Raw genomic sequence first — 16,371 nt, 5'->3', positions numbered from 1 at the left:
TTTCTTGTAACTTTTTTCTAACGTTCTCGACGTTCCTCTGCGTTTCGCAACACGTTACTCGAACGCTGGTGAGAACGTCGTAGTGTGACAGGGCACTAAGTATCATAAGTTAAACCCACTACTAAGTGGCAAATAACTTTCACATTTCATCATTTCATTCTGAAGCCAATTTAGAATCATATATGCATTTCATATGTTTCCTATATGTAATTTAGCAGAAATGCTGGGATTATTCCTATTACAGCTTATAGTGTAGGGGTGGCACGGGTGCTCAGCATCACTACCTCATAGCTCTAGGGTCACTGGCTTGATCCTGAGGTTGGATTATTGCCTGTATAGTACTTTGCATGCTCTCCATGTGGGTTTTCTCAGGGTTCTTCTGTCTTCTCCCACCTCCCAAAAACATTTCAGTTGGTGGACTCATCTCATCTCATTATCTCTAGCCGCTTTATCCTTCTACAGGGTCGCAGGCAAGCTGGAGCCTATCCCAGCTGACTACGGGCGAAAGGCGGGGTACACCCTGGACAAGTCGCCAGGTCATCACAGGGCTGACACATAGACACAGACAACCATTCACACTCACATTTACGGTCAATTTAGAGTCACCAGTTAACCTAACCTGCATGTCTTTGGACTGTGGGGGAAACCGGAGCACCCGGAGGAAACCCACGCGTACACGGGGAGAACATGCAAACTCTGCACAGAAAGGCCCTCGCCGGCCACGGGGCTCGAACCCGGACCTTCTTACTGTGAGGCGACAGCGCTAACCACTACACCACAGTTGGTGGACTGCTACACTAAATTGCCTTTAGGTGTGAATAACTGTGTGTAAGTGGCAGCACGGTGGTGTAAGTGGTTAGCATGGTCACCTCACAGTAAGAAGGTGCTGGGTTCGAGCCTGGCAGCCGATGGGAGCCTTTCTGTGCGGAGTTTGCATGTTCTCCCCGTGTCCGTGTGGGTTTCCTCCGGGTGCTCCGGTTTCCCCCACAGTCCAAAGGCATGCAGGTTAGGCTAATTGGTGGCTCTAAATTGAGCGTAGGTGTGAATGTGAGTGTGAATGGTTGTCTGTGTCTATGTGTCAGCCCTGTGATGACCTGGCAGCTTGTCCAGGGTGTACCCCGCCTTTCGCCCATTGTCAGCTGGGATAGGCTCCAGCTTGCCTGCGACCCTGTAGAACAGGATAAGCAGTTACAGGTAATGGATGGATGGATGATGAACTAAATTTCATTGTACATTTGTGCAGTGACAATAAAGGCATTCTGTTCCGTGTGTGTGAGACAGAGAGAGAGAACTGGCATCCTGTCCAGGGTGCATCACACTTTGTGCTCCTGGTACTGTATAGGTTTCAGATCCACAACAACTATGAACAGGATTATGCAGCTACTGTAGATGAATGAATGAATGAATGAATGAATGAATGAATGAGTGTGATCGTACAAAATGTGAATTATTCAATTACAGCTGTGGGGGAATACAGTTAATGAATATGTAATGAGGGGTTAAAACCTGAGGCAGTGTCAACCCTTAAGAACTGGTATAGCCTGTTGTAGGGATGTATAAAAGTGCAATTTATGTGTGTCTTGCTGACACGTCCACTGTAATTTATGGTTATGTTAGTGTTACCTAATTATGCTTCCTCACATCTGCCAAAAATCCTTTATAATTCACACCTGACACCTGCAGTAGTACAGTATATGTGTACCAAGTTCACTATTTACTATGTTCTATAAATTTATGGGTGGTGTAGTGGCTAGCACTGTCGCCTCACAGCAAGAAGGTCCTGGGTTCGAGCCCAGTGGCCGACGAGGGCCTTTCTGTGTGGAGTTGACATGTTCTTCAGGGGCGTAGCTAGGAATTTTCAAGGGGGGGTCACACACTGACTGGGAGCCTGAGTAGGTTTGTAAATGAAAAAATAAATTGAATACATTTGAGAAAATAACGTGGTCTTTGCATCATTCTTTCATCTCATGTTGCGAGCTGTTGAGATGTTGGACAATGATTAGGCCAAATCAGCTTTATCCGGCAGTGTATGGCAGCTCAACATCTTACCCTAGTCAACCAATGCAGCTTGACCATGCTTTCTAGTGCGATCGTGTTGCACTTGTGCAGAACTAGGGTTTTGCCCAAACCATAGGAAGTCCATACAAGGTTATAGAAACCCTAATGAGGCTGAAGTGACAATCTAGTTTCAACAAAAAAAGTTAGAAAAATTACAGTGGGCGCTTTTCTAATATTCTTATGTGGCTATTGAAGAAACGTATGGTCCAACAAGGGGGGGTTCATGGGCACCCCAGGACACCCCCCCCCCCCCCCAGCTACACCCCTGTTCTCCCCTTGTCTGTGTCCCCTGTTCTCCCCTTGTCTGCGTGGGTCCGGATGCTCTGGTTTCCCCCACAGTCCAAAGACATGCAGGTTAGGCTAATTGGTGGTGCTAAATTGACCATATGTGTGAATGTGAGTGTGAATGGTTGTTTGTCTCTATATGTCAGCCCTGTGATAACCTGGTGACTTGTCCAGGGTGTACCCCACCTCTCATTCATAGTCAGCTGGGATAGGCTCCAGCTTGCCTGCGACCCTGTAGGACAGGATAAGCATCTACCTTAAGGGTGGCACGGTGGTGTAGTGGTTAGCACTGTCGCCTCACAGCAAGAAGGTTCTGGGTTTGCGGCCGGTGAGGGCCTTTCTATGTGGAGTTTGCATGTTCTCCCTGTGTCTGCGTGGATGTGCTCCGGTTTCCCCCACAATCCGAAGACATGCAGTTAGGTTGATGTGGGGCAGCCTTGGGCTGAGGTGCCCTTGAGCAAGGTACCTGAGCCCTGACTGCTTCCCAGGCACTCTGGTGTGGCTGCCCACTGCTCTGGGTGTGTGCGTGTGTTCACTGCTTCAGACGGGTTAAATGCAGAGGATGAATTTCACTGTGCTTGAAGTGTGCATGTGACAAATAAAGGTTTCTTATACCCCTTTTCCACCAAATCAGTTCCAGGGCTGGTTCGGGGCCAGTGCTGGTGCTGGTTCACAACTCGTTCAACTTGCAAGCCAGCTGAGAACCAGTTTGCTTTTCCATAGCTCGCGGTGCTAAGCGGAGCCATGTCATTACGTCGCTGTATACGTCAGTTACGGCGCTACGTTTACATAAACCTTGGTGCGAATATCAAAGCAAAAACAACACGGAAGAAGCAGCAGCGGCAACAACAACAACAACAATAATTAAAGCCACAAGCGGCCTTGACGGGCCCTCGCGCCAGTGGCCAAGGGGGGCGGGGGCATGCGTCCCCGCAAAATACCTTCCACAGCTTCTTCGGCAAGAGACAGTACTCCCACAATGGCGACAAAGCACAGAATTGGACACATGGCAACAATAGGGTCTCGCACTGTACGGTGCTCGGGGCCTAATAATAATAATAATAATAATAATAATCCTTCAAAAACAATAGGGTCTCGCACTGTACGGTGCTCGGGCCCTAATAATAATAATAATAACTAGAAACTATATGCCAAGCAGGCACCTTAATGCGAGAGGCAAAAATCACAACACGTTAGGGGGCGCTGTAGAGGCCCAGAGGCCCGCCTGCGGTGGCAGTCTAAGAAAAAGGAGCCAAATTTCGTGCGTTGTCGACCATGGCAAGCGCCCCAATAAGGGTCTTGTAAAGAGTTTGCTTGCCAAGTTTGACAAATCAGAAGCTGCAATATTATTTTTGCCATAACCAGCACCCCCAGGGGCGAAAGTGCACAAAATTTGGCGTATATGTCAGGTGAGCTATGAAGAGTTTGCGTATGAAGTTTGATGACAATTGAGTAAATAGAAGATAAGATATAGATTTGTGAAGAATAAATTTTTTGGTTTTTCCCATGTCAGTAGGTGGCGCTATGCTGTACATGAGCGATTATGAGTTGGAAAAATAAGTGTCTACAACAGCAACGTACTATCACAAGGCAGAGGTGTGAAGGAAAAGCATTAAGGAATTATTTACCAAAAACCCGTTTTGGAGCAATTGCGTTGGCCAAAAACAGCGCCCCCCATGGACGAAAATTCCCAAAATGTGGTATACATGACATGGGAGGTAGTAAGAGGGTGGCCGTGAAGTTTGACCAAATTTGAGGAAAGATTGGAATTTTTGCCCAAAAATAGCGCCCCCAGTGGCGAAATATCACAGAAATTGGGTAACATGTCAGAAGCCCAATGAGTGATTTGCGTGTGAAGTATGAGCAGTGTTGAGCAATTAGAAGATTTGTTATGAATTTTTAAGCATGTAAAATTTTGCATTGAAAATTGATAGACGTATAACTTCTGAACGGTTTATCCTACGTGAAACGTATTTAGTAACTTTTGTCAGCCATGTCTGTAGATGATGTGTATCAATTTTGGTGACATTCCTATGAACGGTCTAGGAGGAGTTGCGCCGTCTTCGTGGCCATGCATTTCGCACAAAAGTGAAATTACCTCACTTCCTGTTGGGCGTGGCTAATGCATTGGCATTACATTTTTGTCCGGCTTAGTGAGATACATACGCGTACCAAATGGCATGCCACTACTACAAACTACATGGCAACGAGGCACCTTAATGCGGGAGGCCAAAATCACAACGACTTAGGGGGCGCTATAGAGGCCCTGAGCCCCGGCCAAGTTTGGGCTTCTGGTTCTGAGTAGCGGTGGCAATTCTCGGAACTGGTGCCAAATTTCGTGCGTTTTCGCCCATGGCAAGCGCCCCGAAAATGGCCCAACAGCGGAGAAAAATAAAGAAGAAGAAGAAGAAGAAGAAGAAGAATAGTGAACTCTTACAAGAACAATAGGGCCTTCGCCCATTCGGGCTCGGGCCCTAATAATGGATGACTTCGCGTTTGTACAGCTGCTGCTTCTCGTCATTTAAAAATGGCGATCTTTCGCAGTCTTGTTATTGTTGTTGGTCTTAACAACTCCGCTCCCCCCGCTGACGTAAGCGGTTCTTTCCTCTGGCCCAGCAAAGAGCTGGTGCTAGCCTGGAACCGGTTTTTCTGGCCCCAGAGCCAGTTCTCTGTCAGTGCAAACAGAAAACCCGGTTCCAAACTAAGCACTGGCCCCGAACCAGCCCTGGAACTGCTTTGGTGGAAAAGGGGCATTCTTCTTATGGACTTAGATGCAATACCAGTCATCATCACTAGATGGAAGGGTAATTCAAATTTAGTGCAGCTAAAGTCTGACAAGCATGTCCTCAAAAGAAGGGAAAAAAATCATTATTTACACTAAACAAAGCTTTCCGTGCTGAATGACATTTTAAAGAAGTCATTTTTAGAGGCAGTTTTTGGTATATAATACAATAAAGACGATTAGGTTTATGTATAACCATGAGATGATTAAAAGAAATCTTCATAAGTCGGTAACTTAAAAGCTTAGGAATTTAGTATCACTGGGTTTTCGGTATGTCAGAAGTGCACTGAGTACCTAACCACACACACAGTCTGAACTTCCTGCCACTAGGTATATGGCTGAAGGGGAGGGGTGGCCTGTCTGTCTATTTCATAACCTTTCTCCATTCAGAGCTCATTCTTTACTTCAGCTCACTTTACTCAGGTTAAGGAGGCTTCTGGTTTCATTTTTTTCACGCTGAATGACCAGTAGACAAACTATAGCTGCTGTAACCATCTGCTTTTGTTTTTTTTTGTCTTAGCTGTTAAAAGAGAAAACCGCTATCATAGAGTGTCGTAGCCTACATTCAGAGTAGCTAAGATTAGAGCAGATTAGAGTTTAAACCTTTTGGAAAACCGAAGAAGAAGAAGGGGAAGAAGAAGAAGGAGGACAAGAAGAAGAAGAACAACAAGAAGAAGGAGAACAACAAGAAGAAGGAGAACAAGAAGAAGGAGAAGAACAAGAAGAAGAAACGCTGCTGCTGCTGTTGACAGGATTTAACTTCACACTTTTGAGCTTCACTTGAATGAATGTCATGTTATACAGTCCACAGTGAGACACTGAGTCTGGAGAAACGCTTTAAGAACCGATTCCAGCTTTGAGTTTTCAGGTAAGAGCTCCACCACAGTTTCACTTCACTTCACCAGCTTCAGGTCACACTGTATATACATTAATAACAGCCTGAAACATAAATATCAAAACAAAAACACCTTCAAGTAGCGAGGTTTGCACCACAATGCGAAGTCTGTTGTATGAAAGAAAGTTCATTCAGTTTGCCACTTTTGTTTGTATTTACCTCACGTTGTTATTTAGTTTTTAGTTTTGTTTTCTTGTATAATTTACGACACAAGTCAGCGCGTGCGTGCGCGCACGCGTAGTTTAACGGGATTTTGACCCCCCCTCATTTTTTCGCACGCACGCGCTCGGGCTGTGACACACGTGGTGTTTGTCATTCCGTCCCTGAGGTCATTTATTTAGCCAGAAACAGCATGACACCAGACCTGCACTTAGATCTGTGATGGAAAAATGTACAGCAGTGTGTAGTAGAGCAGCTGGTACAGGACCAAGCCTACTCCCTCAGCCCTCTGTCTTTCAATGATCAGGCTTGTTTCTTCTTCTTCTTCTTCTTCTTCTTCTTCTTCTTCATTGCTTTCTCTTAAGGAACAGGATGTGGCTTGTCATGATTGCATATGAGAATCCTGAGAATCCTGTTAAGGTTGGAAGTAGGTCATGTCCTTGAGTGTCCTCTGTCACACACTTCCCCTCTGTGCTGTAGTCATTTCATCCCCGTAATGTCACTGCAAGTTGGAGACTGAATAGTTATGACACACTTCAGTCTCTCCACTGTAGTGTTCAGTTGACTTCCTTGCTGAAACACTATGCATGGTCTGACCAGCTAGCAGCTGCCCAAACAGGTAGCATCTTTGCTAGCTGGTAAGCGCTTAGGAAACAGTTTTGTTTTTTTTTTGTTTTTTTTTAACTGCTGCTATATTGTTTTTTAATGTAGTTTTTTTTTTTTTTAACTGGGAAGAAGCTGTCTTTGGGCAGCATGGTGGTGTAGTGGTTAGCACGGTCGCCTCACAGCAAGAAGGTTCCGGGTTCGAACCCAGCGGCTGGCGAGGGCCTTTCTGTGTGGAGTTTGCATGTTCTCCCCGTGTCCGCGTGGGTTTCCTCCGGGTGCTCCGGTTTCGCCCACAGTCCAAAGACATGCAGGTTAGGTTAACTGGTGACTCTAAATTGACCGTAGGTGTGAATGTGAGTGTGAATGGTTGTCTGTGTCTATGTGTCAGCCTGTGATGAACTGGCGACTTGTCCAGGGTGTACCCCGCCTTTCGCCCGTAGTCAGCTGGGATAGGCTCCAGCTTGCCTGCGACCCTGTAGAAGGATAAAGCGGCTAGAGATAATGAGATGAGATGAGATGGGAAGAAGCTGTCTTTGGGCAGCATGGTGGTGTAGTGGTTAGCACGGTCGCCTCACAGCAAGAAGGTTCCGGGTTCGAACCCAGCGGCTGGCGAGGGCCTTTCTGTGTGGAGTTTGCATGTTCTCCCCGTGTCTGCGTGGGTTTCTTCCGGGTGCTCGGAGACGGTTTCCCCCACAATCCAAAGACATGCAGTTAGGTTGACATGGGGTGGCCTTGAGCAAGGTACCTAACCCCCTGACTGGCGCTCTGGTGTGGCTGCCCACTGCTCTGAGTGCGTGCATGTGTTCACTGCTTCAGATGGGTTAAATGCAGAGGATGAATTTCACTGCTTGATGAATAAATACAACCTTCAAGTCTTAAAGAACTGGAAGATGGATTTCCCAAAGAGAATGAAAAGCGGTGTTGAGAAATACTGTATGTTGGCTGTCGGTGTTGTGTGAACAAACCAGACATGTCTGTGCATTTCTCTGGTGATAAGTCCAGATTTGTGGGATGTAAGTGGTAATAACTCTCACACCCTTTCAAAGATAAAAAGACAATCACTATGAGGTGCTTTCAGCACCTCATAGTGTTCATAGTGTTCAATTCATATCAGATTATTTGCGGTTAATATACAGGAATGTGTGGAACCAAGCACAACTGCAGAAACATACACACAGGTTGTATGAAGAAGGAAATGAGGCTGGGGCTGATTTCGTTCTAACCCAGACTGTAGATTCATGCAGGTTATCAGTCATGTCAGGTGGAATGCCTCCTAGGGTTGATCATATTTTTCAGCCCACTTTGCTGACATGTCAAGAACATGTCGGCAAACAGATGAACAAGAATGAAGTGGATTATTTACCCCATCATTAAAATGCCATTGGAGGAGAAATTGACAGTAGATAGATGACACACTTGAAACAAAGAACAGTATGTTCAACAGCACTGGTAACAGAACTGTAAGTTTAGAGTTTTTTTTTTTTTTTCAAATGAAAGAGTTACAAAATTTCTGTTTTACATGTTCGGTCCGCAGTGTTTCCCCTACCATTATATTGTACACACGCTCACACATTTATTTTACATCTATTGTAAAAATTGTGGCGGCACGGTGGTGTAGTGGTTAGCACTGTCGCCTCATAGCAAGAAGGTCCTGGGTTTGAGCCCAGCGGACGGCGAGGGCCTTTCTGTGTGGAGTTTACATGTTCTCCCCGTGTCTGCGTGGGTTTCCTCCGGGTGCTCCGGTTTCCCCCACAGTCCAAAGACATGCAGGTTAGGCTAATTGGTGGCTCTAAATTGACCGTAGGTGTGAATGTGAGTGTGAATGGTTGTCTGTGTCTATGTGTCAGCCCTGTGATGACCTGGCAGCTTGTCCAGGGCGTACCCTGCCTCTCACCCACAGTCAGCTAGGATAGGCTCCAGCTTGCCTGCGACCCTGTAGAACAGGATAAGCGGTTACAGATAACGGATGGATGTAAAAATTTATTTATTGTTTTAATATAAGTGTGAAGACTTAAATATGACTCCTTTAACTGTTTGTTCAGGTCCAAATGCTCTGTAATAGGAGCTGCTGGGAGGGGTCCTGAAGGTGACCATCCTCATCCAGCAACACCCCCAAAAACAAACAAACAAACAAACAAAAAAGTAAACTTAGGGGAAACACTGCTATGGACTTTAAAAAAATCATAAATACCGCTGCCTGTCTGTCTTTGTGTGTAATATTTTGCCCCACATCACTCCTGTTATATCATTACCATGATCTTGTGATGTAATGGCTTGTTCACCTCTAATAGTTTCACTGTCAGGTGATTGCTGGGTACTAGATTTTAAGATCTCCCATCTAATATCATGACAAAGCGTCACTGCATCAGAGTGATGATGTCATTCAGTATATGCATTGGAACTGAAAGTACTGATTTCATGTCAGTACATTTTCCGTAGCTAAGCTGCCAGACTAGGCATGTAAGCTATAAGTATTTAACATGCTTTCAGAATGAAACTTCTTGCACTTTTTTTTTTCCGAGAACAGCAATACTCAGGTTTGGTTAAAACCAGAGCAGCTTTGGTCCTAAGGTTTTTCCAGCTGTCCCTGGGACCTCCCATGTCAGAGCTCTGTCAGCGGAAAACTGTGTTTTCTATCAGCAGGAACCTGCGCTCAGAGCCAGACAAAAGAGCTAATGGCATCTCAATCACTTAACTGTGTTTAGTCTATACCATTATCTTCTAATTACTTGGTGTTCATCAGATGGTTACAAAACGTATCTGTTGTGAGTCAGGATTTGCAGTCTTAGGCCAAGTTTACATTAGACCGTATCTGTCTCGTTTTCTTCGCGGATGCACTGTCCGTTTACATTAAAACGCCTGGAAACGCCGGGAAACGGGAATCCGCCAGGGTCCACGTATTCAATCCAGATCGTGTCTGGTCCGGTGCTGTGTAAACATTGAGAATACGCGGATACGCTGTGCTGAGCTCTAGCTGGCGTCGTCATTGGACAACGTCACTGTGACATCCACCTTCCTGATTCGCTGGCGTTGGTCATGTGACACGATTGCTGAAAAACGGCACGGACTTCCGCCTTGTATCACCTTTCATTAAAGAGTATAAAAGTATGAAAATACTGCAAATACTGATGCAAATACTGCCCATTGTGTAGTTATGATTGTCTTTAGGCTTGCCATCCTTCCACTTGCAAGTGGTAAGTGATGTGCGCTGGGATCTCACACACAGCGGCTCAGTCCCGAATCACAGCTCGTGCGCTATACTCGCGTGCTCTGTGAGCTGCGCAGGGCCGGAGTGCGCACCCTCCAGAGGGCACTCGCTGTTCAGGGCGGAGTGATTTGGAGCGCAGGATGCCTGTGGAGCCGAGCGTATCCGTGTATTGGTATTGCTGTGTGCACGCAAATCATGTATTGGTGTTGCTGTGTGCACACTAATCATTTTAAAAACGTTAATCTGATGATCCGCTGATACGGTCTAATGTAAACATGGGCTTAGGCCAAGTTTACATTAGACCGTATCTGTCTCGTTTTCTTCGCGGATGCACTGTCCATTTACATTAAAACGCCTGGAAACGCCGGGAAACGGGAATCCGCCAGGGTCCACGTATTCAATCCAGATCGTGTCTGGTCCGGTGCTGTGTAAACATTGAGAATACGCGGATACGCTGTGCTGAGCTCTAGCTGGCGTCGTCATTGGACAACGTCACTGTGACATCCACCTTCCTGATTCGCTGGTGTTGGTCATGTGACGCGACTGCTGAAAAACGGTGCGGACTTCCGCCTTGTATCACCTTTCATTAAAGAGTATAAAAGTATGAAAATACTGCAAATACTGATGCAAATACTGCCCATTGTGTAGTTATGATTGTCTTTAGGCTTGCCATCCTTCCACTTGCAAGTGGTAAGTGACGCGCATGCCCGATATGCACTGGGATCACACACACAGCGGCTCAGTCCCGAATCACTGCTCGTGCGCTTCACTCGCGCGCTCTGTGAGCTGCGCAGGGCCGGAGTGCGCACCCTCCAGAGGGCACTCGCTGTTCAGGGCGGAGTGATTTGGAGCGCAGGATGCCTGCGGAGCCGAGCGTATCCGTGTATTGGCATTGCTGTGTGCACGCGAATCGTGTATTGGCGTTGCTGTGTGCACGCGAATCGTTTTAAAAACGTTAATCTGATGATCCACTGATACGGTCTAATGTAAGCCCCACCTTAGCTGAGACTAGTGATGAGGCTTGTTCAGGGCAAGGACCAGTGACATGGACCAGGGCAGAGACTAATAATCTTGTCCTCTGGTGTCAGCTGTCAACGTATTGCTGGCCCTGGAGAGAGGAGGGGATACACGTGCTTCAACAGCCCACCGAGCATGAAGTACCAAGGACTGACTCAAAGCCCTGCCAAGGAGGGGGTTTTACCCTTTACAAACTCTTTTAGTTCAGCTCTGCTAGCACTTACCAGAATCCCCTTCTCAGGAGATTATTCACTGGTAATAGCTGAATCATCTCTAATTTAACAGCAAAAGGGTGTATTCTTTTCTTTTTTTGTTTTTAAATAGTAGGCATTTTTGGCTCTCATGACTTACAGTTTGATGTCTTGGTTTTCAGAAGAACAGAAAGGGCAGTGGACCATGAACATTTCCTGGTTATATGCATGCAATTTGAAATCTGTGTTCTCTACTGAAGGAGTGGGGGAGGGAGAGAAACACACAGAATAAACAATCGTTCGAAAGGCAAACCTCAGTATGTGGATTTGTTTGTAAGGGGAATGAGTAAAAGTCTTGGCACGTCATTAGGTCATTGTCGGGTCTGCAGCTTCTCTCGATTTAGCTGTGGCTTTTCCACTCAAAGTTTCCCAGCGCCGAAGGGCACCGCCCTTGAATTTAATGCAGTTCCATATCAGAAAAAAAAAAACAAAACAAAAAACAACTATAGGCACCACAGCTTTAACTGTCACTTCACAGCTCTTGGATCTGTTCACCTGGTTCTTGTTGACTTGTTCAGAATTGTCAGTGAGCATAGTCATGCCTCATTTGCGTCCTTCTCAGGAGGATTGCACTACATACCATGTACATTCAAATTTACGTGCGCAGAGAAGTCAAATGTGTTGACTTTGCAGTTCAAGGGGATTTAAGATCCTGGTACACACTCAGGGCGCACGTGTACATGTTGTGTTGATTAACTCTGTGGCGTAAGTTGTTCTTTAATCCTCTAACACTACACTGTAATGATGATGGACAAGAACAGATACTGTAGAACACTGGAGGCAGATGAAGGACAGGGAGAAGGAAGTACTTGCTAGAGGCTAGTAAATGTGAGCAATGTGACAATATTGTAATGTTGTCAGCAAATGTTTTGGGAAGTTGAAAATGAGTTTGACCTTCATATTTTGACAAAACACTTTTGCTAGTCTGTGCTCATTCAACGACGCTAAATATTGTAATATATAATGAATAGCATGAAAACGTCAAGTATTACTCATCTACAGATGTGACTTTAATAATGTGTTTCCTGAAATGATAAAAGTCAGAGCGAAGATTGCATCATAGTGACAAAAATAATCATGTCCTTTCACGGGAAAATACCTGTGATCTGCTTTTTAGTTAGTACACATCTAAAGTCTAAAAGTCTAAAGTCCTTCCCGTGCCATATGGCGCATCGGGCGGCGCCGATCTCCGTTTCTGCAGCCCTCGGCCTCTCGCCTATTACATAGCTAGGGTTACAGTGGGGGGCCAGTCCTCTGGTAACCACGAGAGTTTAACTCCCCTACTCGCATCTGTATTGCAGCGTGCCTTGCCAGATGGTAGTAGGTACCATTTTTATGATGGTCTTTGGTATGACCCAACCGTGAATAGAACTCACGATCAAGAGGCGGACACGCTACCACTAGGCCACTAGCCGGTAGTACACATCTATCCTACACTTTACCAGAACCTAATCTGATAATATATCAGTAGTGGTGTAGTGTAATGAAAAAGATTGAGCTATTAACCTGGTGTTAATGTGTTTCAGCATATCAGCATGGATGATACAGAAGGTACAGGTTTGTGTTGAGGTACACTACCGTTCAAAAGTTTGGGGTCACCCAGACAATTTTGTGTTTTCCATGAAAAGTCACACTTTTATTTACCACCATAAGTTGTAAAATGAATAGAAAATATAGTCGAGACACTTTTCTGGCCATTTTGAGCATTTAATCGACCCCACAAATGTGATGCTCCAGAAACTCAATCTGCTCAAAGGAAGGTCAGTTTTATAGCTTCTCTAAAGAGCTCAACTGTTTTCAGCTGTGCTAACATGATTGTACAAGGGTTTTCTAATCATCCATTAGCCTTCTGAGGCAATGAGCAAACACATTGTACCATTAGAACACTGGAGTGATAGTTGCTGGAAATGGGCCTCTATACACCTATGGAGATATTGCACCAAAAACCAGACATTTAGTAGAATTTAGCTAGAATAGTCATTTACCACATTAGCAATGTATAGAGTGGATTTCTGATTAGTTTAAAGTGATCTTCATTGAAAAGAACAGTGCTTTTCTTTCAAAAATAAGGAAATTTCAAAGTGACCCCAAACTTTTGAACGGTAGTGTAAGCTATGGGCTAATGGTTAGAGAAGCTGCTTTGGGACCAAAAGGCTGTTGGTTTGATTCCCTGTACCAGCAGGAATGGCTGAAGTGCCCTTGGGGAAGACACCTTACCCCTCAACTGTTCCCCAGGCTGCCCACTATGTGTATGTCAGGGTCCTGTTGTGAGCTCTGGATAAGAGCATCTGCTAAATGCCTGTAATATATAGAGAACTGGTCATCCTCATCTTGGTGGTATGTGGTTGACATTTCTATTTTGGCAACAGACACAGAGAAATACCCATATGCAACACAACCACATAGAACACACTGTATAGTAAATGTGTTATTGAGACTGTGTGCGCGTTTCCACTTTGTTTTATGCATGAATACAAATACAGTATCTAAATGATACCATTTAGAAGTAATGATACCGAAGCTGTTTTTAGTGCTGATTGGTAAAAGCATGCTTATTTGGTAAAGCACTATCTCTTGCACACACACACACACACACACACACACACACACACACACACACACACACACACATGCTCAGTTTCACACACTCGCATACAGTCCAGATCTGTGTTAAACATTAACCTGGTTTATTCTACCACTGAGATAAGCTCTGAAGTCCCCACCAGGTGTCCCTTTGACTACAGTAACTGTAAGAGAAAAGCTGTTGTGGAGAGACTCTAGTTTTAGCACATTTTGGTGATTTCCCCCAGGTTTAGTAGATCTCTCTGAAAAGGCAAATCACCAAACTGGGTTAGATTTGTGCAGGACTGGGGCTGAGCACCCTTACAGAGAACCTTTCAGAGTGCAGCAGGGTAAGGTCATTTACTGTAAAAACAAGTTTTTAAAAAGTGCTTTCACACCATAATGTCTTTGAGAGATAGTTTGTGTCTGTTGTTTTATGTTTAGCTCTAGTCCTCCTCCCAGGCTGGAGAGATACATTACATATACTGTATTACCGTATATACACGGCCCACAATACCTGCTCATTTATGCAGTTACTCAGTCAGGCAATCATGTGGCAGCAACACAGTGCATAAAATCACGCAGATATAAGTCAAGAGCTTCAGTTAAATTTCACAGCAAACATCAGAATGGTTCTTGGTGCCAGATGGACTGGTTTGAGTATTTCAGAAACTGCTGATCTTCACACACAACAGTCTCTAGAGTTTACACAGAATGGTGCGGAAAAAACAAACAAACATTGAGTGAGCGACAGTTCTGTGGGTGGAAACATCTTGTTGAATGGAGAGATCAGGAGAAAATGTCTGACAGGAAGTCTGTAGTAACTCAAACAGTCACTCAGCCGTGGTGAGCAGAAAAGCATCTCAGCATGCACAAAACTTCAAACCTGAGGTGGACGAGCAACAACAGCAGAAGACCACATCACATTCCGCTCACGTCAGCTAAGGACACACAGACTCACCCAAACTGGACTGGTTAAGACTGGAAAGTTTAGCCAGTTTTCTAAAATGTTAAGCTGTTATTGTTATAGGCTGACAAAATATCTTAATTTAGCTCCCAAACTAATTAGCCAGCAAACCATTATCCATAACCTAACAAAGACCTGCAGTGTTGATGGCTGAACATTTAAATCAGTTACTGAATAGTATTTGTACCATACACAAATAACTGTCTTCCCATTTTATGGCTTCAAAAGCCTCACAGAAATATTGCCAGGGTAACAGGTGAAAGTTACCCATGCTGAAAAATTTGACCAGCTGCAAAAGTAGCTGGTTAAACTGGTAAGTTATTTTACAATTTCCATATTACTTGTCTGAATTAACAAATTAAGGTTTGAGATTTTAAGACAGGGCGGCACGGTGGTGTAGTGGTTAGCACGGTTGCCTCAGAGCAAGAAGGTCCTGGGTTTAAGCCCAGCGGTCGGCGAGAGCCTTTCTGTATGGAGCTTGCATGTTCTCCCCGTGTCTGTGTGGGTCTCCTCCGGGTGCTCCAGTTTCCCCTACAGTCCAAAGACATGCAGGTTAGGTTAATTGGTGGCTCTAAATTGACCGTAGGTGTGAATGGTTGTTTGTCTCTGTGTCGGCCCTGCGATGATCTGGCAACTTGTCCAGGGTGTTCCCCGCCTCTTGCCCATAGTCAGCTGGGATAGGCTCCAGCTTGCCTGCGACCCTGTAGAACAGGATAAGCGACTACAGATAATGGATGGATGGATTTTAAGACAGCTTCTTCTTCTTCCCATAGCCGGCAAGGGCCATAGGGGCACCACTGATGACATTTTAACAGTCCATTATTGGTGTGTCTAGGGCATTTAAACTTGACAGAGCCCATCCCTTGCCAAGCTTGATCAATGGACAATTTAGAGTCCTTTTATTTTGTTATTAGAATTTAGAGCCTAACTGCATGTCTTTGGACTGTGGGGGAAACCCATGTAGACACGGGGAGAACATGCAAACTCCACACAGAAAGGCCCCCTGTCAGCCACTGGGCTTGAACCCAGAACCTTATTGCTGTGAGGCGACCGTGCTAACTACTACACCACCATGCTGCCCAAAGACAGCTTCTTCCCATTTAAAAAAAAAAAAAACTACATTAAAAAACAATATAGCAGCAGTTAAAAAAAAAAAACTGTTTCCTAAGCGCTTACCAGCTAGCAAAGATGCTACCTGTTTGGGCAGCTGCTAGCTGGTCAGACCATGCATAGTGTTTCAGCAAGGAAGTAAATTGAACACTACAGTGGAGAGACTGAAGTGTGTCATAAGTATTCAGTCTCCAACTTTCTGTCAGCAGAACTCAACAAAATACTGCAAGCACAAACATTGCTTCACTCTGTGAATCTTTTACTCCATTAGGTAGCTACTAGCACCCTCCCTTCTTCATGTCATAGCTTAGTGCAGACTTGACTTTTTTTGTTCAGAGTTCATAAGAACACTTTTTAATCATGTATAATAATAAACACTGAGGAGAAAAGTGGATCTTCAATGTTTACTCAAGCAATTTCCTTATGGGTAAATTATTCTTACGTTATATTACAGGCATTTAGTCGATGCTC

At 44.9% G+C, this 16,371-nt stretch overlaps 1 protein-coding gene across 2 annotated transcripts in view; it reads left to right on the top strand.

Annotated features, from left to right (window-relative positions):
• Window positions 1-16,371, top strand: part of myo1cb (myosin Ic, paralog b) — a 103,760-nt gene that overhangs the window by 11,604 nt on the left and 75,785 nt on the right. Inside the window, exon 1 of one of the 2 annotated variants that reach the window (XM_060944219.1) lies at window positions 5,463-5,993. The exons of the other annotated variant lie outside the window; for it this stretch is intronic. The gene's annotated coding sequence lies outside the window, so the exon portion shown is untranslated. Of the gene's footprint in view, window positions 1-5,462; window positions 5,994-16,371 lie in introns of those variants that run through there. 2 annotated transcript variants of the gene reach the window in all.

Source organism: Neoarius graeffei, chromosome 17 (assembly GCF_027579695.1).
Source record: "Neoarius graeffei isolate fNeoGra1 chromosome 17, fNeoGra1.pri, whole genome shotgun sequence".
NCBI lineage: Eukaryota > Metazoa > Chordata > Actinopteri > Siluriformes > Ariidae > Neoarius > Neoarius graeffei.
Note: the sequence above shows the minus strand (reverse complement) of the source record. Positions and strands in the feature narration are given on the sequence as shown.